Here is a 25,466-nt window from a genome sequence, read left to right as displayed (position 1 = left end):
TCGAACGAAGCTCTAGGCAATTCTATATACCATTTTGCCGCTGGACCTGTCAATGTCCTCTGAAAGAGGCGAAGCCTTATCGAATCGTCATTTAAAGTGTTCGACGAACACCATAGATGAAATGTCATCACATGATTCGACGGGTCTTCACCTGGATTTCCATTGAATTTAGGAATGTCGAATGGAAGTTTGTGCGGAATCACTGGCCACCATGGGGCGTAAGCAATTGGATCATTGGTTAACCGATGTAAGTCAGGCAACTCTAGAGTCGCCACGAATGGTAACTGTTGATTCAAGTTAGGTGAAGCGTAACCAGGATACGATGGAATCGCCTGAACAGTTGGTCTTTGCATACCAGCATAGTGGAGTTGATGTTGGTATGACTGATACGGTTGATGGACTTGACCACTATAAAGTGGTTGATTTTGACCATTTTGGATATATGGTTGTCCCGTATTCGCAAATATTTTCTGTTCAGAACCCTGGTACACTTGTTGGAATTGCGGCTGTTGGTATTGCACTATCCACGGTTGCGACACCATGGGTTGTTGCGCTATACTAACCATTGGACCAAGATGTGGGGTAGTTGTACCCGACTGTACTTGTGTTGCCCCACCAGTAGGCGATTGTGGTTGGGTCGCAGGGTCAAGGGGCTGTTGCATGAGAACCTGAGAAATCTGAGGTTGACATACAACAGGCATTGTTTGAACTTGCGACACGGTCACAACAGCCGGTGTAGTTGGGATGTTTGTCACAGGTGCACACTGTTGCATAGAATATACAACTCTTGGTGGCTGGGATAGCATAGGTACCCAACTACTCGTTGCAATTCCACCATAACTTGAATAAGGTTGAGAACTCCCGTATGGGTACCCTCCCGGAGGGGGTAATGAAAAGGCATACTGCCCCCCATACGGTAGCAATCCAGAACTCAGGGCAATTGATTGTCCTGGAGGACTGGATGGCTTAATTAGATTCCCAAAAGGGTCAATTTGATGAGTCTCACCATGAGAGTTACCAGACATTACTCCGGAACAAACAGGAACAGACCATACTGTCGAGATAGTCTCTTGGTGGACTCCTTCTAGCGACTGAGAGCTAGTTGGGACAGATGGTATGCCGGCGAACATTGTTGGATTTGCAGCAGGTAATTCTGCCGTCGCTGTGTCATTTGACACAGTCCTAGATGTCGACGGTTGTCCAGACATTTTTAGTCTATCCAATTGATTGCCTAGTGATTCTACAGGAACTTCCACTGGTGATGGACAAACTTCTGTTGTAGCAGGAAATAGAGTGACCCCTACTCCAAAATGAGTTGGAGTGGATACTTGCGGTTCCTCTATAATTTCCTCTATCGCAATCAGACCAGGTGGAAGAGGAAGACCGTCAGGTCCGTAAAATATTTCCGGTGCCGAAGAAGGGGTTGTATCGACAGCGACAGATGTTTGAGGAACAAAACTCTCTGGACCGGTTACAGATGGAACTGGTTCGGTCATACAAGTATTTGCCCCCAGACTAGGATCAGTATTACTGTCCCTCTGTGGCGGTTGAACTTCTTCTATGGAGGCAGGGTTTCCGGAAATGTTTGGAGTAACCAGAATCTCAGATGTTGTTGGAACACTTGTTCTAACTTTTAAAGGAGATTTTGAACTGGTTCGACGAGTTCGCTTTGCCCGGATTGTTTTCGATTCCGGAGACAAAGACGGTTGACTCGCAAGCCTCCGAGAACGACGGATATTCAATTGACTTTCTTCCACGATTGCGGATTACTCGATCAACTAAAATATAAAGGGGAAAATTTGTGTTTCTGATTTGAATGAATTTTATTAGACGCTTTTAAACATAACTTTGCTTTTTCATGTTTTAAGAGTCGAGAAAAAGCTAAAGATGACTCTAGTCTCCTTCGATGTATTAACGAGCCCGAAGTGACAAATGCTCGGTTGGACCTTTTCAGTTATAGAGTTTGAAAAGGGCCAAAAGAAACTGCTCTGGAGATCTAGGCAGAGGGTGTGCCAAACCTTTCGCGAAACCACAGAATACGTTTTACGGTACGGGTGGTCGATCTTCGTGAATGCTGTGTTCACTGCATCGCGATCAGTAGGGCGGCCGACACAGCTTCCTATGGATAAAGGATAATTGCCTATAGGGGTCTCCCAATATATACGCGACGGTACGTGGGAGCACAAGTCCGTATTAGTGCCACCGACTCTCAGGAGGAATCACCCACCTTCGTAGAGATCGACAGTCACTATGTTTAACGACGCCGGAACACGTCTCTACCTAGACCTCTAGATGTTTGCGTTATGTTACAATGCGTTGTTAGGTTCATTCAGTATATTTTAAGTTGATCTTTTTAAAGTTTGCCTTTCAAGGTTCACCACGAGATGTATATGACAAATTCCTAAATGCAGCCTAAGATGAGAAGCAAGCTTTTTCAAATCTTTTTGACTGATGAAAATCTTAACTACTGAGGGAGAAGAAAGGCAAATTCTTTTCACACAGCTCATACAGCACAAACTAATGCACTTTCTCCTAAATCATCATGCAAACTTTTTCAAATGCAAAATGCACAATGCATGTATTTTCTTTTCCCTTTCTTAATGTTGATGTTTTACAAAAAGAAAGTTGTTATATAACTTTGATTTCGATTTAAAGTGAAAACAAACAAGCTTGTCCAAAATCAAAAGACACCTTAAGATTCACTTGTTTAATCACTGGAAATACATGAAATCAAACCATAATGACGAAAGTAAAATGACTAATCAGCTATGGACAGCAAACAAGCTAACTCTTTAGACCAGCAAAATGCCTAACACAGGTTCAGATCTAAGAGGCCAAAAGCAAGACTAGTTTACTTTTCGTTATGGGAAATTGTAAATGATTAAGAAATACAAAAGAACAAGTACAATTTCGTTATATAACAGAGGTAGAATGATGGCAAGTAATGTTGGTTTCAGAACAGGTGCAAGACTGGTAACTGGCAGCCAAATCTATAGTGAAAACAGGCAAGAGAAAAGGAGGAAACCCCAACAGCACTAGGCAAAATTGGGCCAACGCAGGTGCTGCACAGCCAGTCTGGCTCTCAGCGCAGGTAGCCCCTTCGGGACCTGCGTTGCAAAGCAGGTAGCCTGTGTACTACCTGCTTTGGAAAACGAAAGTTGCGTTTTCACAGTTTCCGGGTCATAATTTTCTAAAAAATGTACAGTTTTTGCTCAAATCAGAAGCAATCAGTCAAGCACACTCAAAGGGGTGATAAGGAAGGTGAAAAGCTATCACTAAGAGCCTACAAGGATCCTTGTAGATCAGCTCTTCAAATCATGAACTTGCTCAGAAATGAGCTAGAGTAGCTGACCTCTACTTCGCTTTTGATATAGTCAAAAGCTTTTCGATTTGGTACTCTTTTGTTCAGGAAATGAATAGCAAAATACTACAAACACAATCAAACGGATACGATCCCCAGCGGAGTCGCCAGTTTGTTGTAGGGAAAAGTATCCGACTCGGATGACCCTATCCCACTCTAAGGGTGATAGTACCTCAGCAACAACTGTAAAGCAAACTACTTAAGGTTTACTTCTTTATGAAAGCAAAAGAGAGTGGAGAAATGCACTAACCGTTGCCTTGCGCTTAATGTCGAATCCAAACTCTTTTCTTTGGCCGCTTGCTCCTAGCTCCTTGCTCTTTTGCTGGCCCAGCTACAATGAGATCCTGCAAAATAACAAAGAAGGAAACTACAAGAGGCATGCAATCATAACTAGTTCAAGGATTAGTGTAAACCAAATATACAATTATCACAATATATCATTGAAACAAGAGCATATAGAAGAACCTGAATAGCTTTTATTAATGAAGAAGTAAAGGTTCTGAGAGCGTTACAACCATTAAAGGCCCCAATCCAGCAACACCTCCCAGCAGAAAGAATTTCTCCTCTTCACCTCCCTCAAGCAATCACCCAATAGCTCTATAGTGAAACCAACAGCATAGCATTACTTTGCACAAAATTCCAGCCTCCTGAGCTCATAGGAGAGAGCTCAATATATAGATGAATTGAGAAAGGATGATTCAGCTTGCAACTGATGTGTAGCTGCCTTGTGTCCTCTCTCTCTTCAGTTAATCTTTAGTTGATCTTCAGTTCTTGAGTCCACTTGGAGAACCTTGCTTCCACTTGGAGAAACAGAGCCTCTGACTCATCACAAGGCGAAATCCCTGATCCAAATGTCATTTTTGGAAGATTCCAGAGCAATGACTCAGTGTGCCACATGTCCAAACTCGCTCAACGCAGGTGGCCTTTGTTCTACCTGCTTTGCAACGCAGGTACACCATGGAGGAGTTGTGTTTCAGCGCAGAAGCCTAGTGGAGCACCTGCTTTGATTTCAGGATTGCTTGTTTTTGAGTGTTTTCAGGTGGAGAACTGATCTGAGAGCTGTTGGTTTGCTGACCTTGTTCCTCTAGGGGTAAGAACATCATGTTTAGGGAACTTTGGATCCCTTGGATTATTGACAATTCATGCCTGTTGTTGTAAGGCACAAAATTGTCTATAACACCTTCCAATCCAACTTATTCCATTCTTCATCGAACACTCCCGTTGGTTTAGTACCCGAATCTACCGCGATCCACTGATCTTTATCCACCAACAGATCCTCCATCTTGAGTTTCCACAACTCAAAACTCTGACCATTAAACTTCTCAATCTATATCTTTCCACTGCTCGCCATCTTCTTTCACCACCAGAATCGATCTCGCAGATCTCCCACTGAACAGGGTTTACCATAGGCCCGAGCAAAACCCCTCAGCAACAAAGGCGTCCCCTTGAAGCCAAAATAGCTCTGATACCAAATGTAGGTTTTAACCCCGTACAGAAATTACCTGCATACGACTTCTAAAACACAGAATATAAACAATGCAAGAGCATAACACATAAAACATATAGACATAGAGATTTTCCCCTGGATCCCAAAACCGAGACTACCAACTTGATTTTTCATTATATTCCTTTCAACGTTACAATACATATTTATCCATGCCGAAGCATCCAATACCATGGACCGAAAACCATTGCATCCAAAACCATAGGCATGTCCACCCAACCTATTATAGGGTCCAAATTTTTTTTTCCAAGGCACTGCCCCAGACCCTGTAGAGGGGGGCTATCCGTCCCCCTCAAACCCCCCTGTGACCCCCATGTTGCACAATCGGCGCAACGAAGGGGAGGCTCTGCCCCCCCTCTCACCCCCTAGTTCACTACGTAGGTTAGTCGTGGAATGAATATAACACAATCCAACATTAATGGACCCAACTACACTAAAAATGAGAAATACATGAAAACAGGTGACTATAATCACCTTTTTCATGCATTTCTCATTTTTCGTGTAGCACGATCTATCAAAAGTATGTAACCTAGGTACTCCTTGGATTAGGAATTGAATTCTGCATCCAACGAGTGTTATTTCTTAGAATTTGAGTAAACGATAGGGAGATAAGTTGATAATACGAGTTGAAAAAGTAGGTTTTTTTTTTATATATAATGCTTTTTACCCTTTTTACTCCAAAAATGGTGAATCATCCCCCATGGTTGACATCATCATCTTGAATCCTATCATTTATTATAAAGTTTATTTGGGTTGTACATTTTTGTTTGGAGACCCATTTTAGACCTCAAAAATTCTCTAACACCCTAAACTTCACTAAGGTATGTTTGATCATGTTTATATTTCATTTATCTGACATGGTATTCTTATATGAAGAAGATCAGAGATGACAAACAGAATGGTCGACTACAGTTCATGTGACTCTTCTTATAGATCAAATGGGCAAAAACTAGATGAGCACTCTCCTGACATAGCAGATACCTTGAAAATTTTAAAGGCATAAATCAGAAGTTGTAAGGTGGTGTTGAAGGATGGAATATCGGTACCTCAACATCGGGGAATACCACCCAATTGAAAGCTTAAGGAAACTCCTTTTCCAATGAAAATGGTGGGTCCGACTGAGGATAAAGGGACCAATTTTCTGTTTTAAAGAGATATAATAGAATAATATGGAACAAACTGAGACTAATGGAATGGTTCAAAAGCAAAGGATGATATCACTAATTAAACTTATCGTAATTAACTTATCTTAATTACTTCCCAGGAATAGGATTTCTGTATGTGCAATTCATAGAAAGATTTCACAAAGCATGCAACAATATAGATCGTTAAACACTTTAATGAAAATAAAACAATAAGATAACTAAATTGATTAAATAGTTAATTAATTTAGTTTATTAAAACTCAATCACATATAAGAACTCGTTATCTCATATATAACCACACAAGATACAATCCTGCACATCAATAGTGACAATGTATGACTGTATTCAAAGCATTTATATAATGAAATAATCTATAAGAAATTTACTATTTATTTCAATGAAACATAGCAGCAATATAAAGATAATAGTACCTGATACATCATCATTGTGTTAAAAAAAAAGATAGCTTCAGGTCTTCTTCTCAATAAGATAAATTTGGATTTAAACAATAGTACAAGTTCAAAGTCGTCTTTCAAAAATTCATAACCCCTTTCTAAAATGCATGAAAGGGATTTCAATAGCCTATTAATATCACAAAAATAGTGAACTAAAAATTCTCCAAAAGCTTTAACAAATTAAGCTAAAAATAAATCAAAGCTAAAGATAGCATCTGTTGCAACAATAAACTCGTGATTGTGCTCCAAACCGATTCTGCATTTGTTCTCTAAGTCCACATATATCTGTCATTGGCTTTAGCTAGGGGGATGAATTGGCTGCACATGTATCTGCCCCATGAATACTGCATCATTGAGTGGTAGAAGGAATTGGGTCATTGCATTAGATAGACACCTCAACACTAGCCACTAACTATGCAGCTTCACCAAGAAATGCCAATAACCTTCAAGGTTTATTTTTTATAAACTCTAAATATCTTCAATCCTTTTGTTGGATGCTTCTTTCCATGATTGTTTCAGAACTTTTACATATGGCAAAGTTTCCTTTGGGAATTCTTGTATCAGATTGGTTTGCAACAAAGTATCGCTAATATATTCGGTGAAGTTTGAAGCGATATTTCTGGCTCTGATAATCACCATTTATGCTTGTCTCATTTTGATGTCCCAATCACCAAAAACAATATCTTTTTGCGATTCTTCAATTCGAGGGAGACCAGATGATCTCCCTTTAGCATTATCTTGCCAATCTATATGTTCAAATATTTTTTCTTCAATTTTCTCATAAAATTCCTGTAGGTAGGACAACTGATTGACCAAAGAATCACTGGCTCTGCACAAATCATGAATTAAAACTAACTTGTGACAAAAGATAACCTGTTGTTTGGTGAGGAGAGTGTTTAACTCTTCTACTTCCTTTCGGACTTCATTCAATTCTGGACTCTCTTTCAACTGATTAATCTTTTGTTGCAATTGTTGCAGTTGTTCATCTTTGTCTTTGACTTCAAATTCAAATTGTAGTTTTAAATCATTAAAACCTTTCTGTAACTCGACAAGTTTTGCCTGCCATTGTTGGTCAATTACTTGCCTTTCATTATGGAAATCATGTTCTAACTACAAAATCCTCTGGTCTTTTTCTTTTAAAAGCAAATGTATTTATGTTGCCTTGTCGATAGTGGCACTAGCATAAGCTCCTGCGAATTGTGAAAGTCTATTCAATTCTTCATCTGAAGCTAACTGAGTTCCCTTCCAGAGAACTTGAAAATGAGTGTCGCTTAAGACTGATGCTTTTTCTTGATCTAGCTTTCTCTTCTTCCTTGATCTTCTCATTACTGCTTTATGCTTGGGACTATAAAATACATCTAGAGGGGGAATTTCTTCGATCTTCAGCACTATCTCAGAAGTAGGAAATGCCGAGATAATTTCCATATCCTCAGCAATGATAGTTTTATCAGAAATATCATCAACAATAGTTTTCTTAGGAGTCTCAGGAACAATATTTGTTGCAGGAATTTCAACAATAGTTGTATTAGAAACCTCAGTAGTAAACGAGGTTGTCCCTTTGTTTTTTGAGTTTTTCTCTGCTCCTGTGTTGACTGAAGTATCCACATCTTGAGTCTCTTCGGTAGAAAAAACACAATTAAACTCCTCCCATACTTTATCCAATTGATTTTCTTCTTTGACCTTTATTGTCTGTTCAACAACTGTTGTAGCTATTTCTGAGACTTGGGAAATGATTGGATTCTTTGACGAGGAGGCTGATGTATTTGCAACCTCAGGAGTCTGTCGAGACCATCTTAGAAAAATTTCTGGCAAATGAGCTCTTCTCCAATTACGATATTGATTAAACTTAATCAATTCTTTAGGAGAAAAACGTTCTGCCACCATTCTTTCAACTATAGAATAATCTGGGACCATCTCAAATAAATCATCAAAATCATTAGACTCATTTGAAAATTGTCTAACTCTTGCCTACGTCATCACATCTTTAGCAACACCATTGGGGTCATATTGCCTGTTTGGAATGGTAGGGAAACTAAAGGCTTTAATTAGGTCAATTTCTTGCAGAGCATGCCTAAAATTTTCCAACGTGTAAGTACCACAGGAAATAGGAAAATGGGGCAAAATGGTTTTCTTGGCTTCCTTAAGCGTTTTAGTTAAACCATGACCCACTATCTGATAGGCAATTTCTTTGGCTAATAACTTATCTGGAACAAAAAGGGGTAAAACACGAGGATGAGCAATGCTGCCAAAAACTTGAATGTAGGTAAATGTTTCTTCCCCAAACCACTTTCCTATTGGTTTTAAGTCCTTATTAGCTTCAACAGTGAGTCTAGGTGCTTTGCTGCCAAAGACCTCTTGGTGGATAGGGAGGATGATTTCATGACAAATTTTATAGAGATGAGCATGGTATTTGGTTTCCCATAGGATATCGAGATAAACATGTATAGGATTAGAGTACTGGACTGTCCATTTCCATCCTAGAGATGGGAAATCATAAGAAAATAAAATAACATCCATGATATAGGCACTCATGAAGAAAGGAGAAGAATTCTCTCAAGAAATTTGTGCTTCTACTTGTAATTGCGGATTTGGGTGGTAAAATTATTGGAAAAAATGTTCGCCCAATCCATGATATATCTGTCAACAATGACTTCTATTAATGGCACCCATTCCTCTGAGAATTTTTGTGTATTGGCGTAACCATAGAAACAACAGATCATAACAACTATGTGAGAGAAAGAACCAACAATAAAGGCTAATGAATACACACCCTTGTCTTCTCGTTTGTGATTTCTTGTGTCTTTTCCCACATCTCTTCTTATCTTTGAGAAGAGATGTGGCAGCTACATGACTTTGAACTGAGTTACAATGAGGCTCGAGGGACTTTTTATTATTGAACAATAAGGGAAAACCCTAAACAACCAAAACCCTAACCCGAGGAGATGTAACACCAAGATTTTATGGGCCCCATTCAGGTTATTTGGGCAACCAACTTCCCAGGGTCGTAACTTGGTCATATTATCTTCATTTGACGTGTATTATACCTCGTTGGAAAAATATCTCCCAAGACTACAACTGCTGATGTTGTTTCCATAGAAAACATTGAAGTTGAGAATTTTTCCAAAAAAAGGTCGTTTAGGACCTCAAAATGGCTCTAGAAGTTCAGGACACGAAAAAACTACCAAAAATAGTAAACTATGCTACAATTAAGGAAAGGCCCTCCTTGGATTTGAAGGTAGTCTTCAACACATCGAAGGGTTCAATAGGAACTTGGTGATAACCTGAATTCATGTTAATATTGCTGAAATATTTGGCCCCCTTAAGATGGTCTAGAAGGTCATCAATCCACAAGATTGGGTACCTATTCCGGACAGTGATCTTGTTCAGTTCTCGATAGTCAATACAAAGCCTCTAAATCCCATACTTCTTCTATACCAATACAATCAGGCTCCCACAGGGTGATGAGCTTGACTTGATGTTCCCTTTCTATAGTAGTTCCTAAATCTTCCTCTTGATCTCATCGTTGTCCAGAATAGAACCTCGATAGATCGGTCTATTGGACAACAATGCACCCGGGGTTAGATCGATGGAGTGCTTGACCTAAAATTGCATAGGTACCCCTATGGTTGAGGAAAAAATGTCCCTGTACTCTTCCACAACCTTGTCCATCTGTTGTTGCTGTGTAGAGGAACCCTGCCGGGAAGCCATGGCCACAACCTTCTTCTTGCCTTGGGGGCGAATCATAAGGAAAACAAATTTCATAGTCTGAGAAATGATCTTACTGCATTGTTTTGTAGTGATCAAAGATATGGCGGTAGCCGGGGCTACCTATGGTATCCTGTACAACTTATTAGCAAAAGTAATAATCACAGAGCAAGGTCTAGACTCATATACAACATGTCACTTCCACAAGTATGGTTGTCCTAACAATACATCAGAAACTTCAAGAGGAGCAACGTCACACAGTACCTCATCTGTGAAGGGCTTGATGCTATAGGGAAGGTGGCACTGTTTGCTGACGCGAACATTTCGTCCTTAGTGAACCCACCCAATGGTGTATAGTTGCGGATGCGTTGTAGTATTTAGGCCTAGCTGCTTCACAAATTCTGCTGAAATGAGGTTCTTTTGGCTCCCGCTGTCGACAATGAACTGTAGCGGAGAACCCTTCACCCACATCTATGAGTGGAACAGGGATTCCCCCTACTCTGGATATTTAGGCTCAATTTTCTAGATCTTTATGGTGGCCATCGAGGCACTAGGTTCCGCATCAATGTTCTGCTTCCCTTTGTCAATCCCCTTATCGGGTTATGATTCAGAGTCGGAACCTGCGTCTGATTTGGAAGCCTTCATCCCAGCCACCAATGACTACTTGGCTCAACACTCATTTTTATTGTGAGTGAAGCTCTTATGGAACTCACATCATTTTCCCGTGTCTTCTTTGTCTTCATGGTGTTGTTCTTTACTTGTGGCTTTGGCGGGTTGTCCTGAGTAGCCCCGCCTTGTCTTGGTCCCTTATTCTGTGGTTTGGGGGTGCATTTTCCTTGCTTTGGATTCATAGATCCAAAGTCTCACTTCTTCTCTTTAAACTTCTGCTCAATCTTTACAACATACTGATATGTCGTGCCGAGTGAGGAAATGTCCAGGAACTCAATCTCGTCCTGGATGTACATGTGTAGACTACTTCGGTACTTGAGCACCAAATGCTGCTTAGTATTCTTGAAACCTAGCTTCATGCAAAGGGTATGGAAATTATTTGTGAACTCCAACACACCTTGGTCCCTTTCCTGTTATAGTATCGTTCACTTTATGTATTTATCTTCATAGCTCCCGACCGGGTAATACTGTTCCTTGATGGTGTCTCGGAAAGAATTCCAAGTGGGTGTAGCTAAAAAGAGTGAGGGTTCACTCTCATACTTTTGTTCACAACAGGTTTCCCACCAGTCCTTGACATGTGGGGCGACTTTGAGAAGTGAAAAAGTGATCTTTTTCTGATTGGAAAAATCACAAATTGTAAAATATCCTTCCAATAGATTTACCATTTATCTACGATGTTTGCATCTCTTAGGCCTTAAAATATGGGAATATCAAACTTAATGTGTACCTTAAAAGGAGTGGCGCCTCTAGAGTAGTTGCTGGATAAAAATGCATTGTCGATGGGTAGACGTCGAAGGATATGGGAAAAGTTATCCATCATCGCATCCCTCTGTCTCTTAAGGGCTTCCTCGAGAAATTTTTTGAAAGGATCTCCATCCCCCTTGTCTTTATTTTCTTCCGCTTTGGGAGGCCATCAGGTTTTGCTAGGCTAATCCTACAATGGTTCAACCAGATCGACCCCTAACTCCTTATGCCCTGACTTCATTTGAGACATGCAAAGAAAAACAGAGAAAGAGAATACTGCTTTTATACCACTGATCTGAACTTAAACAGGAACGCAACAACTTACAGATATAATCATAAACACAGAGATGCAACAGAAAAACACCTCATTTCATAAATAGAAAAATATTGAACTATGCTTACAAACAGAATGGAAATAAGATAGCTCGGGCAATGGTAGCTTATCTCTGAGAAGAGGTGTGGCAGCTGTTAGAGTCCTATAGTGATAGGATTCATAATTTTGAATTGGCTGAGATTAACTCTTGTAATATTGTACATACATTTGCTTTCTGCAAATGTTTTCCATATTAAAATTAAAAAATGTAAAGAGGGTATGTCCTAAAAGAAATATCAAAGGACAAGAAAAATAAGAAAAGATCAAAAAATACAAAAAATAAAAAAATATGAACCCCAAACAAAAACAGATCATGAAAGTGTGCAATTCCAAGCACCACTACTCTTTACTTTACCATCTTAAATAATGGTTGTGTGCAGCTTGTCATATATGCCACAACCCATGATAGTCAAACTGTTCAATCTTGACTATTTCATGCTTTGAATTTCATGTTTATAGTTAGAGAATAAAATCTGACCAAATAGTTTAATCTTGGCAGATTAGTAGATAGGTAGAGAAATAAGAGGAGCTCATCAGTTTAATCTAAGCATTGGAAGATATAATGTTAGAAGTAGATAGTTTGTTTTATAAAAGAAAAGGAAAGAAAAGCATTTTCTAGCTTAAGTGCACCCACCAAAGTCAAGAAAAAGTGTTAGGGTAGGGAAAAGGGTAAGTAAAGAAAGGTTGCAGAAATACAAGTCATTTGGAGCATAAGCACTACTATCATACTTAACTATGTGTTTCAAGTGTGCAAGAGCAGTTATCAATGAAAAAAGCATGCTCATAAAATGATTTTCCTAACTCCCCCTTCATTACATTTCACCCCCACTATATACTCACTAATTTCCCTTTTACCCCTTCATGGCTTATGAAAACCCCTTCCTCCTCATTTTTACTCCTACCCCTTACTTTCACGCATTTCTCTAGTCAATTACTCCTAAAATCAATTCCCCTAAGTGTAAAACCCCTTTCCCCCATTTTAAAATCATGTTTTCACTTCAATAATTACCCAAAAACCCCTCTAAACCCTTTATCCTAACTCTAAAAACCCCCGCCTCACTAACTCCGCCACTTAACCATTTTCCCGACTAAACTCGAGTTTAACCCGCCACCCGGGTGAGCTAAACTAACCCCGCTGCCCCTAAAACCCCGCAGTTTAATTAATCCGCACTTAAACATGGGTTAATTACTCTAACCCGTAATTAAAATGTTGGGTGTGGAGCATGATTATTTAGAGGTCTTTGTTTCAGCTCGATGTATACCCCAGGAAGATTGTACACCCCTCCACGCGGGGGGGACTTGTCCCTCCCGTGGGGGTCCGGGGGTCCGAGGGCCAGCGGTCCCCCGGCAAGGGTTTCGGGGGCAGCACCCCCGAAGCTCAAAACAGATGTAAAATTGCCTTGTAAAAGTATAGTAATTTCTAGTCAATCTAGGTGGTTCATTAGGCAGATGATCTGACGGTAGAACTTATGTTTAGTTTAGGGTTTTTTTTCCTAGAAGGCAACCCCTCTCTTTATATGAGGGTATTGTATTAAGGCTGTGAAATATGTGTGTATTATCATAGCGAGAAATAGAGAGGTGAGACTGTGAGAGAAAACCGAGGATATTACAGCGGATCTGTTGTAGGTTGTGTCTCTTCATTTTGCTGGATAATAGAAAGGAAGGGCTAGCTGTTCAAGGTGGACGTAGCCCAAACTGGGTGAACCATGTATATCTGTGTCTCTCTAGTTTTATGTGTTTGTGGTTTTCCGCATATTATATGTCTTGCATTTCTCTGTCATATATAATTTTTCTAACAACTGGTATCAGAGCTGAAGGTCTATTTCGTTGATAAATTTGTAGGAAAGAAGGGTTCCTCATTCGAGTGGGAGAAATGGCGGAAGATGGTAAGTTCAGGGTTGAGAAATTTAACAGCCAAAACTTCTCACTGTGGAAGATGCAGATGGAAGATTATCTGTATCAGAAAGATATGTAACCATCAAGAAGAAAAGCAAAGAAGCCGACGGCTATGATAGATGTAGAATGGAACATTATCGATAGAAAGGCACTTGAAACAGTACGGTTGTGCCTCAAAGTGTCAGTCGCCTTCAAAATTTCGAAGGAAATGATGACAGAGGGTTTGATTCAGGCATTGGCGAAACTATATGAAAAACTCTCGGCCTCAAACAAGGTATTTCTTATGAAACGATTATCTAATATGAAGAAGTCAGAAGGTGGATCTATTGCAGACCATTTAAATGATTTTAATATAGTTACAAGTTAGTTAAGTTCTGTAGGGGTAAACTTTGATGATGAAGTTAGAGCTCTATTATTTTTGTGCTCATTCCCAGAAAGTTGGAATGGTTTAGTAATGGCCATTTGTAACTCTGTTTCCGGATCTAGTACGTTAAAGTTTGATGATGTTGTCAGTGCAATCCTTAGCGAGGAAATGCGACGGAAAAGCTCCGATGAGGCATCGGGTAATGCTTTGAGTGCAGAGTCTAGAGGAAGAAGAATGGAAAGATGAAAGAGCTCATGATATCACAGTAAATAAAGGAAAGGCAGATCCAAGTCTAGATTAGGGATAGTGTGCTGGAAATGCGGAAAGAAAGGACACCTAAAGAAAGACTGTAGATTTCGAAAGGGAAAAGAAGGAGATACACAACAAGAAAACAATCATGAAGCAAATGTGACAGGTAAGGTGTTACATGATGCTTTGATTCTTTCTTTCAAAAATATTACTGATTCCTGGGTGGTAGATTTAGGGGCCTCATTCCATGCCACACCTGATAAGAAATATTTTCATGACTATGTTCAAGGGGATTTTGGACAAGTCCATTTGGGTGATGATAAACCCTGTAAAATTGTCAGAATGGGTAAGGTTCTTGTAAAATAGTAGAATGGAAACCAATGGCTACTAAAGGAGGTAAGGCATGTTCCAAATCTGAAGAAAAATCTGATTTCAACAGGGCAATTAGGTGGTGAAATTTGTGTGACAACTTTCATAGATAAAGCTTGGAAGGTCACCAAAGGAGCCCTGGTAATAGCAAAAGGCGAAAAGGTTGGTACATTGTATTTATGCAATGGTATTTCTAACTTTGTTAATGCTTTAACTTCCAAAGGAGTAGATGCAGCATTATGGCATCATAGGCTCGGACACATGAGTGAGAAGGGGATGAAGATTCTTCACTCAAAGAATTTGTTGTCGGATTTGAAGAATGTTGATTTGGATTTCTGTGAGAATTGCATTTATGGAAAACAGAAGAGAGTCAGATTTCTCAAAGTTGGGAAAGAAAAGAAGAGTGAAAAATTAGAGCTTGTGCATACAAATGTATGGTACCTACTCAGGTATCATCTCTCGGTGGCTCTTGTTATTATGTTACTTTTATTGATGATGCAACTAGAAAAACTTGGATTTGTTGTATTCAAAATAAATATGATGTATTTGATACTTTCAAGAAATGGAAAACTTTGGTTGAGATTGGGAGAGGAAAGAAATTGAAGTGTCTCTGATCAGACAATGGAGGTGAATATTGCAGCAAAGAGTTTGATAGATACTATTCAGAGCATGGAATTCGCAGAGAGAAGACAGTTCCAAGAACACCACAAGAAAATGGTGTGTTAGAAAGGATGAAAAAACAATCATGGAGCATGCAAGGTGCATGAGATTGCATGCAGGATTGCCTTTACAATTTTGGGCAAATGCTATAGATATCGTTGTTTATATAATAAACAGAGGGCCTTCAAGTTCCTTGGATGGTGGTGTTCCAGAGGAAGCATGGACAGGTAAAAAGGTAAACTACTCTTTTTTAAAGCCTTTTGGTTGTGAGGCCTTTGTCCATATTAACAAAGAAAATAGAACAAAGCTTGAGGCAAAATCAAAGAAATGTACCTTTATTAGATATGGTGTTAATGATTTTGGTTATCACTTATATGATTATGAAAATCACAAAATCATTAGGAGCAGAGATGTAATATTCAATGAAAAGGCCTTGTTTCTTGTATAAGAATCAGTTGCAGGAAAAGAAACAAGAAAAAGAAAACAAGGAATACACAGTTCTTGATGAGATCACTGAAAAAGTAAACGTGCCTGAAAATAATAATAATCAACAACCACCACAACAGCAATAGGCACCCCAAACACCTGAAAGTGGTGTTAGAAGATCTACCAGGATAAGTATATCCCTTGAACGATACTCTCCTTCATTATATTATTTATTGTTGACTAATTCTGGTGAACCCAAATGTTATGAAGAAGCAATGCAGGTTGAAAGCAGGGAGAAGTGGGAGCTAGCCATGGAAGAAGAGGTGGACTCCTTAATGCATAACCAGACTTGGGACTTAGTCAGGTTGCCTGTAGGTAAAACTACATTGCAGAATAAATGGGTTTACAAGCTGAAGGAAGAAGATGGAGGAAAACAGAGGTACAAAGCTAGACTTGTGGTGAAGGGGTTTGCATAGAAGAAAGTTATTGATTTTGATGAAATATTTTCTCCTGTTGTTAAAATGACTTCAATCAGAACAATTTTAAGTCTAGTAGCAATTGAAGATTTGCATCTTGAGCAGTTAGATGTAAAGACAACCTTTCTCCATGGGGATTTGGAGGAAGAGATATATATGAGGCAGCCACAAGGATATGAGGTAAAATGGAAGGAGAAATTAGTGTGCAGGTTGAAGAAGAGCTTGTATGGCTTAAAACAGGGTCCAAGGCAGTGGTATCTAAAATTTGACAAGTTTATGTTTGAACAAGGTTACACTAGATGTCACTCTGATCATTGTGTTTATCTAAAAAAGAAAAATGATGGCAGCTATATTATATTGTTATTGTATGTAGATGACATGCTTGTTGCAGGGTCTAACATGCAGGAAATAAATGTGCTCAAAAGAAAATTGGCAAATTCATTTGCAATGAAGGATTTGGGAGCCGCAAAACAAATCCTTGGTATGAGAATAACTAGAGACAGGAAAAATCGAAAATTAACATTGTCTCAAAATGAGTACATACAAAAGGTGTTGAAAAGATTTAATATGCACAATGCAAAACCAGTTAGTACACCTTTTGCTAGCCATTTCAAACTTAGTAAGGAGATGTGCACAAAGACCCAAGAAGAAATGGATTATATGTCTAAAGTTCCATATGCATCAGCAGTTGTAAGCTTAATGTATACAATGGTCTGCACAAGGCGGCCTGATATTGCACATGCAGTGGGAGTTGTAAGCATGTACATGAACAATCCAGGAAAACAACATTGGATGGCAGTGAAATGGATTCTTAGATATTTGAGAGGTACCACAAATCAAGCATTGTGCTTTGGTGGTTCAAACATTTCTCTACAGGGATATGTGATGCAAATATGGCAGGTGACAGAGATAACAGGAGGAGCACTACAGGATATGTAGTTACTGTAGGTGGAAGATTTGTCAGTTGGGTTTCAAAAATCCAAAGTGTTGTTGCACTTTCAACAACAGAAGCAGAGTATGTTGCTGCTACAGAGGCTAGTAAAGAAATGATTTGGTTACAAAGGTTTATGGATGAATTGGGTAAGAAGCATGATATGGGCATGTTATACAATGATAGCTAAAGTGCCATTCATATTGCAAAGAACTCAGCATTTCATTCTAGGACTAAACACATACAGCTCAAGTACCATTTCATACGATCAGTGTTGGAAGATGGAGAGTTGAAGCTGGAAAAGATTCACACTAGCCAAAATCCTACAGATATGCTAACAAAAGTTGTAACCAGGGAGAAACTGAGAATATGCTCAGTTTCAATTGGTCTTCAAGGATGACAATGAAGATGAGAAATAGCCAGGTCCAAAGATGAGTCATTGTCCAGCAAATGAAGCAGCAGTGGAGTTGCTACAATCATTCTCCAAGTGGGAGAGTGTTGGAGCATGATTATTTAGAGGTCTTTGTTTCAACTGGATGTATACCCCAGGAAGATTGTACACCCCTCCATGTAGGGGGTGCGGGGGGGACTTGTCCCCTCCGCGGGGGTCTGGGGGTCCCGGGGCTAGCGGTCCCCCGGCGGGGGTTTCAGGGGCAACGCCCCCGAAGCTAAAAACAGATGTAAAACTGCCTTGTAAAAGTATAGTAATTTCTAGTCAATCTGGGCCATTCATTAGGTGGATGATCTGATGGTAGAACTTATGTTTAGTTTAGGGTTTTTTTCCCTAGAAGGCAACCCCTCTCTTTATATGCGGGTATTGTATTGAGGCTGTGAAATATGTGTGTATTCTCATAGCGAGAAACAAAGAGGTGAGACTGTCAGAGAAAACAGAGGATATTATAGCGGATGTGTTGTAGGTTGTGTCTCTTCATTTTGCTGGATAATAGAAAGGAAGGACTGGCTATTCGGGGTGGACGTAGCCCAAACTGGGTGGACCACATATATCTGTGTCTCTCTGGTTTTATGTGTTTGTGTTTTTTCCAATATTATATGTCTTGCATTTCTCTATCATATATAATTTTTCTAACATAAAACCTATGGGTCCCACTAACCTCCACCCCATTGCCCGACCGCACAACTTTCCCACGCGATGTTCGTCTGATCATCCACTCCCAAATCCAACAGCGATTGCCCATATCGCACTCACGCGATGTCCGACCTTTAACTACTTGAGAGCACATGATATGGGCGGTTTTTCTTGGGGCCCATTTGCCTACGTGTCGGCCTCTGGCAAAGATCGTGTTCCCCTGGAAAAATATTGCCCGACCCCCATAAGCGGTGCGATGGCCTCCAAAACCACCTCCTAGCCAAAATAAAAACTAGCACTATTCATAAAACATTCATTCCCCGCCATTTTTCCAACCGGTCGCAGTTAAAAGCCTTCCGACCCCCATTTTCACCCTTTTTCGCTCAAATCACATTGCTGAACCTCTGAAGCACTTGCACCTTCCGAACTCCTATGACCAACTTTCAACTAGCAGAGCCTTTTGATGCCACCACTGTACACCATCCTAGCTGTTGAAGCCCTTTACAAACCCCAATTGAAAACTAGTTGCAGCCTCAACCGAAAATTCCAGGTATTTGAACAGCAACCAAGATTTACCCTCTCTTTAAAGAAATAACATTAAATTCTTAAAATAACTGAAATAATTTGATGAAATTCAATTTAATTGAGAGTCTACCATTCCCAAAGTACCAGAACCCCAACCTGCAACCAACGCGTACCCTACCATGGTTATTCAATTACTCAAATTTCACTCCCAAACACATATAAAGCCAAATTTTCCACATTTTTATCACAGAAATGGCTACCCTAACCTGTCTGGATGTCAAACCAGTGACAAACCCTCATTTATACATTGACCATTTGGCCCTGGCAGACAGGGATTTTCAAATCAAAGACATAGTCACCCAAGACAACCTTATGAGAATCCATTGTTGGGCCAAGGATAGGTTCCTAAATGTTGGGCATGGAATCCCCCCACGACATGTTTTGTGGCTCAAAGCCCAAGTTTTGAGTTGATATTGTTGTAAATCTCCGTGAATTGCGGATGCGAAATGTATGTTAGAGTCGTAGGGCTATCCGCCCTAGTTTTGAATGTAATGTTGGCCTACCCATGGTCCGTGGACCATGGGATTGTATAAATAGAGCGAGGCTCTAAGTTGTAAAGGGGCTCGAATAGAGAATAGGCATGAAGGGTCTTAGAAATTAAGTAAAAGTGCGAAGTGTGTCTTGGGTCGTAGAGTAGGAAAATGGCTCTACAGCTGAGTGCGCAAAGGCCTAGTAGAGTCCGTAGCTGAGTGCGCAAAGCGGAGTCGAGTCTGTAATCAAAGAAAATATTAAGAAAGAAAGGTTTTGTTACCAATTCTGTGTATCTGTTATGAGTTATTACATGTTTGATATCATTTGCGAATACACTATTTCTTTAGTACCCGCACTTGTATGAATTGTGAATATTGTTAAGTATAACTGAAAGCATACAAATAAACTAAGTTAATCAACTAATATTGGTTTACTAGTAAGGACTTGGGTAATAACATTGTTCGGCCCCCGAGTAGAGCTACGCGAAGGCAGCATCTCAGGCTACGAGGTACGGGTAAGTGTGCGTAGCGACATGTGCGCAGGGTCAAACCGCGGACCACTTGAAACCATCAGACATATCCAGGGTGCAAAAACCTGGTTTTAGCACCCTCCCATACTACTTTGGGTGAGACCTCAGTCTGCACTCCATGGACTGTTGTGGAAAGGGCGAGTAGTACCGGGATTTGTTTGGCTAAATAAACTCTGAACCTAGGTCAGGCCCCAACAAGCCAACAAATGGTTCTATTGCTGGGACCGGGATCTGCATAAGGGATGTCTGATGTCGTGGCAATGGAATCTGACAAAGAAAGAAATTGAAAAGTGGATGGACAGAAAGATTCATGAGTACACAGCGCATGAAAATAGGAATCTGCAAGTATCGAAGGAACAATGGTTATAGCGCTACTTATATATGGAAATCCACGTTGCATCCTTCCCCTTTGAGTTGTATGAGTGGATCGCGAAGCTAGCAGACAGTCAAGGAAGGTGTAGGCTCAACAAACCGATTGTGTGGACTCCAGAATTGGTGCGCAAACTAGAAACATCGGAAGATAATATTGCGCGTGTTGTGGACCATTGGCTCAATCAAACTATAGTAGGGTTTATCACCGAGTTCGCAGTAGACACAACAGTCAGCTACAGGGAGGCGAAATGACACTTCCTCAAAGGACCACGAGGTAAGTACACTAAATCTTTGAACACTTCGATTAAAATGTTACTGTGTGAAAAGCAGGTTATGCAAATAAATTGATGTTTGGGGCTACGCGGAGTGGGAGGATCTATAGAAACAAAGGAAGAGCAGAGATAGAGAATAGCCCCTTGATTTCGCCTCGGCGAGAAAGCGCGGAAGATCTCATGAAAGTTTCACCAAGAAGTGCGATCAGTCTGATAAGGCAGTGAATTCTACGCATACCACCTCTAACTACACCACAACTAGTTTCACCATCTTCACCCCCATCTTCGCCCACACCACGTCGTCCACCACCACAGTTCAATATGGTGAGCACGATAAAATTTTCGGTGTTCAAAGGAGTAGGAAACAAAGATCCAGACCAATTTTGGTTTGTGGTAAAGGCTGTATGGGAAGCACAAGGAGACATGGATGACAATATAAAGAAGGCAACGCTGGTAAGCATGTTGCAGGATCGCACACTGACATGGTGTTTCTAGGAAAACTAGTGTCTTGTCGAACGACTAGCCATCTAGGTTTGGCAGCTACCCTAGAAACAACAGTTTAAAGTAATTTAATGATTTCTTCCATGTGTAACAGATAAGAGAAAGATAATGGAACCAACCTGGAACTTCCGCTTAATCCCTTGCTTGACCTCTCTCCCCCTTGGTAGAGCTTACAACTCCTCCCCGTACTTAACTCGCTTGGAGAGTACTTGCACAAGTACAACAACAAAGAATCGTCAAAGCATCGTGATCTATTACAACATAAACATTACAGAATCAGATATATAATGAACGAATGATAACATTCACAATTGCACAATCATATGGAAGAATTACAACCCAGTTGTCTGATCCAGAATCATCCTCCCAGCATCAATCCCTCTTCACCTCATGAAATAGCAATATCACACTAACAATACAATGCTCTTTCCTCAATTACGAACTATCCGCACTTCCTTGCAACTCACAATATTGTAGCCTCTAGATCTCTTAGATGAGGGGTCCATTTATAGATGTGTTCAAGGGTGTGAGTCATCCATGGGGTTTGATTAGTGTCATTCCACTTGTTACAATTGGTTCCACTTGGATATTTCTTGGATCTCTTACTCATCCCTGGGCGAATTCAAAGAGGCAAGTGGCATAGGAGAAGTTTCTAGAAGATTCCATGAGCAACCACCTAGCAAACTGTCTCGTACATTTGTCCATCCTCGCCCATCGCACCCTATAGAAGGCCTAAACAGTATGCATCGCACCCTGGCAATGTACCACTCAGTATGCATCACACTTTGCCAATGGAGTAGTCAGTATGGTTCAATTTAGGTCATTTTTGGATGGTTTCTCAGGTGGAACTTTTGGGGAATGATATGTAATCAGATGACTACATTCTTTTAGGTTGTGAAACAACTCTTTTAGGGGTTGATGAGCCCTAGTTTATCAACATATAAGTTTGGGGTTGATGTGCCCAAATATGTCTATAACAGTTTCCCTGTAAAACATGAAGTCGTAAATATTAATGTCGGGTGAAATGCTTTATCATGAGCATCTGAAGTTTTGAACTTGAAGGTGACCTGCATAAGTTACAATACAATACATCATCATAATATAATTTTCATGATATAGCTAGGGTAGGCATTCCCATGCTCAGATATATAAATTCATTTCATGTACATAGATCAGATAGTCGTCTGTAGATGCAAACGAGTGATTCTTCAGATGTAGAGTCATCATCCATGGTTCAGATGACCATCTGTGCAGCGCCTTTGTACATTTGATGTTTTTATATCCCTGAATATATCGCAGCCCGGATGGATGAAACTAGATCCGGGGTCTTCAAAAGTGTTCAATCTTCGCTCGATGTACAAGTCATTCCATGTGAAGAGATGTTCTGGAGTCGAACATGGAAAGACATCGCCTGATTACCAGCCAATAATGTGAGTTGTTAACAGACACAAGAGGAATCACCGATAATGATAATGAACCTCAAGGTAATACAATACAATTCACGTGGTGTGAATATATGATCCTATGTCGAACGCCACGCAAAATCTTTCGGTCAAAGGCCATTGATGTCAACCTGTCACCGAAAGTGAGAAACTTGTCATTGATGTATGCAAGCTTCAAAGCACTAAAAGGGTCATTTCTAATTCAACTTCTTAGATAATGAGCTGATGTCGACAAGAAGCAACCCATCGTAGGAGGGCCTTAATTTATCCCACATCTACGACACGAAATGAAGCAAATGATTTCTGGAGGTGAAAATGGACTAATGACACAAGGTTCAGGAATGGCGGTCATGAAAGATGAAGGTTGAAGGTATTGCTGTGGATGAGGCATTAACTGGATGGTGGTTTCTCAACTGAATGACTTCTCTTGAACATTTCGGTGACATTGAGATGGATTGGTAGCATTAACCCCAAAAGATGGATGGTGTGAAAGATAGAATAACCTAACCCGACTAAATAATGGTGATCGAGTGAAAGTGTCATGTTCAAGAGCGACCCGCTACCATAAGTTCTTCAAGTTTTTTCCCTTTTTCCCCAGTCATTGCTGACCAGTACCTCTTTATTTTTGTCAAGCTTGAGGACGATAACATATTCTTGTTCTATAATTTTCCCTTCAAGCAAACATGTCGCTATGTTTTAACGAGTCTAGCGACAATGAAACCCGATCTTGTCTAGAATGGACAAGTTTATTGCTATTGCTTTAACGAGTTTAACGACAAGGATAACTCGGTTCTTTTCATGTTTAGAGAGTTTGAAAAGGGATGAAAAGAAAACTCAAGAAGTTCTTTTTCGTAAAATAATCCCTTAGGTCCGAAAAAGAATAAAATAATACAAAAGGGATGACGTTTCCAATCACTTTAACGAGCCGAAAAAGACAAGCGCCTGAATTTTTCGTAAGATAATCCCTCGGGTCCAAAAAGGTATAAAATCATACAGGAGGGATGACATTTCCAATCACTTTAACGAGTTGAAAATGCCAAGGGCTCAAAAATCTTTTCATATTTAACAAGTTTGAAAAGGGTTTAAAGGAGACTCGATTTTGAGGAACGAGTGGTGTCTAGGGTAGCAATTGGTTCCTGGTGAATTCAGAACATCTCAAAACATGGTGAATTCTTTGAAGAGGCTGGCTAATAAGACCACTCATTGCAACTGTTCCTCAAAAAGGGGAAAACAACCAAGTGAAAGCGTATAGTCGACCGAAGAGATGGAGGTGATGAGAGGTACACAACCAAGGTTCAAAACGCTGATGGAATGGCAATCACAAAGGTTATTTAGTTGAAGGTGGGTTCATTTTTTGACAAGCTTGAACCATGGGGGAACTATGCTTGGTGGGTTCATTTTTTGACAAGCTTGAACCATGGGGGAACTATGCTTGGATGCAATTTTTTATTTTTTATATAAGCTTGAAATGACAAAACAAAAAATTGAAAATGAAAATTGCAACAAAAGTAAAAATTGAAAACGGAAATGAAAATGGTTTGCATGCCTCCAGCATGATGAAAAGGAGAGTCTCCTGTAACCAGATGGAAATCACCGTGGTTAGGCAAGACGGTTTCGTCCAGAATAGACAAAAAACCTCCTTGGCTTTGTCCATATTAGACAAAGGTGAATGGTGTGTTAGACTAATCACATAACCTACAGGGAAACTTATCTTTACAACTAGGTGCGTCCAAAATAGACAAGGGTGCATGCCCCCTAAGCTTCGTTACATTCACCAGACTACTCATGGCGATCGGGTGGATGGAATGAAGGTTCAATTGATACTGTTGATGTAAAAGGACCATTTAGGGATTATGATTGACTTGGAGCTATGTTCGAACCAGGAAATGAAAGCTAGTCAGTGGTGACAATCTTGCCCTCATGCGGGAAACACATCACTCAGAAGAGTGTTGAAACAATAGCTTCCATGATATAAACATAGTCACGTCCAAGGAGTAAATTGTAATCTAATGGTCTTGGGACTATCATCATGTTCAGATGAACGGTTTTCCCTCCCAAAGTGATCGGTAACTTAGAAAGGATCCCTAACGGTTGACTCGTTCCTTTGTTAAATCCTAACAGATTTTGTGTAACAGGCATAAGCGATGGCGAACCAAGCGCTTTCCAAGCAGTTGAGGAAAGGATACTCATTGATGCACCTTCATCTATGACAGTGCTAGACAAGATCATTTTACAAACTTGTACTATGATCCGGAAAGGTACATAAGAAGGAAGACGAGATTTTGCCAGTTGATTCCAATCAAAGGAAATGACTAGACTACTTGGAGGGGGTACTGAAGAAACTAGAGAATTAACCCCTTGTGTTACTAGAATTGGAGGATTTTCCTCCTATCTAGATGGAATAGGCGGATTGCCCCCAAGTTTGTTAGATTCTGAAGTAATAAAGAGAACTTGAACGGAATCATTTCCACTCTCTTCGGGAAAGGTATGATTAGCCGAAGGTGAAATTGGGTCAACTGTCACCTCGACCTGTTGACTTTTCTCGGGTATGGACTCATAAGATTCACTTTCAGAGATAGTGGTTTCGACTGATGGTTGATTTAAGTCAGTTGGTTTTTCAACTAGTAAATAGCTTGGGGAGAGTTTCTTGTAGCCAGATGGAAGTCATTGCAGTGAAGCGTGATAGTTATCCAACACTCTTTTTGCTTCATCCAAAAAAGGACAAAGGTGAAGGGCATGGTTCCCTTCACATAACCTACATGGAAACCTAACCTTTCTCCTCTATCCATGAACTTTACTATCACTAGTTGAAGGCGTGTTACCAACATGATCCCCAAAAGTTGATGACAAAGGATGGTTTGAATGGGGAGACCATTCATT

The sequence above is a fragment of the Pinus tabuliformis genome, chromosome 9 (genome assembly GCF_031772625.1).
Source record: "Pinus tabuliformis cultivar Carrire ecotype Pingquan chromosome 9, CPIR1, whole genome shotgun sequence".
NCBI classification, from domain to species: domain Eukaryota; kingdom Viridiplantae; phylum Streptophyta; class Pinopsida; order Pinales; family Pinaceae; genus Pinus; species Pinus tabuliformis.
The sequence above is the reverse complement of the archived record's forward strand: the minus strand, read 5'-3'. Positions refer to the sequence as shown.